Source organism: Triticum dicoccoides, unplaced genomic scaffold (genome assembly GCF_002162155.2).
Source record: "Triticum dicoccoides isolate Atlit2015 ecotype Zavitan unplaced genomic scaffold, WEW_v2.0 scaffold102713, whole genome shotgun sequence".
Lineage (NCBI taxonomy): Eukaryota > Viridiplantae > Streptophyta > Magnoliopsida > Poales > Poaceae > Triticum > Triticum dicoccoides.
In genome coordinates this window covers 1-2883 of record NW_021170239.1, presented here as the reverse complement: position 1 = coordinate 2883, position 2883 = coordinate 1, and the positions used below count along the sequence as shown (strand labels likewise).

The 2883-nt window shown below is 44.1% G+C and overlaps 1 pseudogene; it reads left to right on the top strand.

The window, feature by feature from the left end:
* Positions 1–778: 778 nt before the first annotated feature.
* On the top strand, positions 779–2188 carry LOC119342711 (annotated as a pseudogene).
* Positions 2189–2883: the final 695 nt, after the last annotated feature.

The following is a 2883-nucleotide window of genomic DNA, read 5'->3' as shown; positions in this document are numbered from 1 at the left end:
TTAAGGTGCAAAATCCATCATACCGCTGCCTGTTTTGAACTGTGGTATTATTCATTTGATTGGGCGATTCATGCTAGCAAGACTCCTTGCATGATAAATCTGATCAAGTGGTTCAAAACTTTGAGAGCAGGCTAGCTAAATGTCAATATTGAATTGAACCAAGCATGCTTTGGTTTTTGTGATCACATAAGTGGATTTAGTTCAACTTGTAGTTATGGTATCTTGAGGAGAACATTCCTTGTTTGTTTCTTTGCTAGAAAATTTCTTGTTAGTTTTCTTGAGATAATTTTGTATCCGGGGCTGATCTCGAGTCGGTATTCTATGGCTGGATAGATGCTTAGTTCTCAAGATCTTACTTGTAGGTGATGAGTAAAGCATGTTATCTTTCTAGAATAGCTGCATTTTTTCAGCTATGTTAGGAGTATGTTCTCATGAATTATGTCCCTGGTCTCTCCTTCCCCCCTGCGTTCGAGCTGTGGACACAATGTGCTTTGCTCCGGTCATCGAACCGATGTTCTAGTGCTTGTGCTCTGGTGGTGGTTCTGGCCATCGAGTCGATGAGCTAGGTTGAAAAAGTAGACATGTTCAGGCTTAGTGATTTGAATGATCATGAATTTTTGAGTTGCAAGGCCTATTTTCTGTGCTTTTGCCCTTCAGTTTCCTCTCAGTGTATGCACCTGTCTTGGCTGATGATTTTGATTCCACATGCTTGTAACTACTCCCTCTGTCCCATATATTGGATGTAATAAGATCTCATATTATGGGACGGAGGGAGTAGTTATTATCATGTCTTGTCCATCAAACTACCCTTTTAAATTGCCAGTTATTGAGGGTTATTAGACTTGAGGGACACAGTCTGTCATGATGAAGTTGTTCTATCAAGAGATATGCATCTTCTGCTGGTATCCTTTGAGCCAGCATCAGCTAGTTTGCATCATTTTAATTTTATTTGTTACATCGGCCTTATAAATATGTATCGTCTATGTCAGTTATGCAGCGGTGTTGAATAAAATGCTGCCGGTGCATGTGCGCAGCTTGATGAATCATTCACTGATGATGCTCCACTGCTACTGTCGGGCTTCCACGTGATACCACTTGATGCCAAGACGGTTAGTATAGTTTGCACTGGCAGCATTTATCTTGCCCACTGTTTAACACTAAACAATAGGTCATGCACTTAAAACTGCAGGATGCACCATCAGCAACACGTACACCAGACCTTGCATCTACTCTTGAGGTTAAGGTTAGACCTGGTGTGCTCCTAGTGATGCATCCGGCAATAGAAGATGAGTATTTACCAGTGCTTTCCAGTTCTCGTATGAGAAATACCTTCGAGAGAGTGTTGCGGCAGTGGCGAGGGAGTATGTGAGGATTGTGGTAGCACGGTGCAGAGAGTGGCCATGGTAGTAGCCCCTTCTGGTCCTGGTGGACAGAGTGAAATGAAGAACCCTCCAGGATCTCCTGATGCTCCCATGCTTGCAAGGTGAAACGGTGCAGAGAGCTACAGTTTTTTTTCCATTCAGAAGATGGTTGTCATTTCGTCTTAGTAGCACTGCCTGTGCTATTCCATGGTATCGCAATAGAGAAGTAATTTGGTTGTGTGGACAACTTCCAGGTTTCACACTGGAGCGGAACTCCTTTGCACGGACTCTCAGAGTGCGGACGCTTCCCTGAAAGCGCTGTGGCAGGACTCAGATTCAATCATTTGCTGTTCCCTGAAGGTCGGTTGTGTTCTTGATCATTTTGCCACGTCACATATATTCACTCTGGCATTGTGTGGGCCTAACAAAAAAAATATTTGGCTTGCAACAATTTTAGGCTGCTCCCGTGTTCAGCTTCGCTAATCAGGCCGGCCTCGACATGTCGGAGGCGATGCTGATTGCTCTCCAGGTTGCCCAAGATCATGCATCAGGTACGTGGCCAGCCACCGCTCTGAAATGAATTGCAGACTTGCCTCTGGGCTCCGGCTGTTTGTAACAAGATTGAAAGTTTGAAACTCTTGTTGTGTTCAGGGTTTCGCGTACCTCCCCAGCGGCGTGTGCGTGTCGAGCAGGGGAAGGAAGGTCATTTAGCTGCTGGAAGTTTGATCTCCTGTAGGGCGGACGGAGCGAGAAGACTGGCCGATGGAGGTTCTGGCACTGCTTGGTCTTTGAAAGTGCTGATTGTTATAGCCGATGATGCATCATAAAAGTGCCTGTTGGCTGGTTCAAGTGTCGGAGGCCCGTGGTATTGAACCGGTGAACTAGTGTTGATATCCATGCCAATTGCGACGAAGACTCAGGTGGCCGGAAAGAAGCGATGTGTTCTCCATCTCAGTGTATATTTGGCGTCGCGCTGGGTTCCTCTTGCTACCAAGTTTAGTCTTAGGTTTTGTGAGAAATGCAGTTTAATGATGACCGATATCATAGTGGCTTGTAGTTTTTAGCTCATAAATTTTTTCTGATGTGCCTTGTAGTTTTAGTCCATCACATGCTATTCTGATGAATACAATGCCTTGTATTGGCTGTGAATGAATGAATGTGTTCTGAACGGCTTCATCCTTGATTTGCTTGAGCCTAAGAATGTTGATTTGGCCGCCACGTGGGTGCTGTGTACCAAATAAACCGTCTCCTTTTGTGTGTCTGAACTGTTGGAGGCCGGTGATATTGAATCCATGAAATACTGTTGAAATCAACGCGAATTTGCTCCTTGTGTTTAGTTGTTGTCCCCAACGACCATAGGCTTTGCAATGAAATGAGAAATACTTCATCAAGGGTGATGTATGCTGGAGACATCTTTCTTGTTTGTCTTAATATAGATTGGATTGGATTGGCCATGTTTTTCTGTTTGTTTAACTTACAGGTTCATATGATTTTCCCTTTGTTTCATTTGCTCGTTCATATA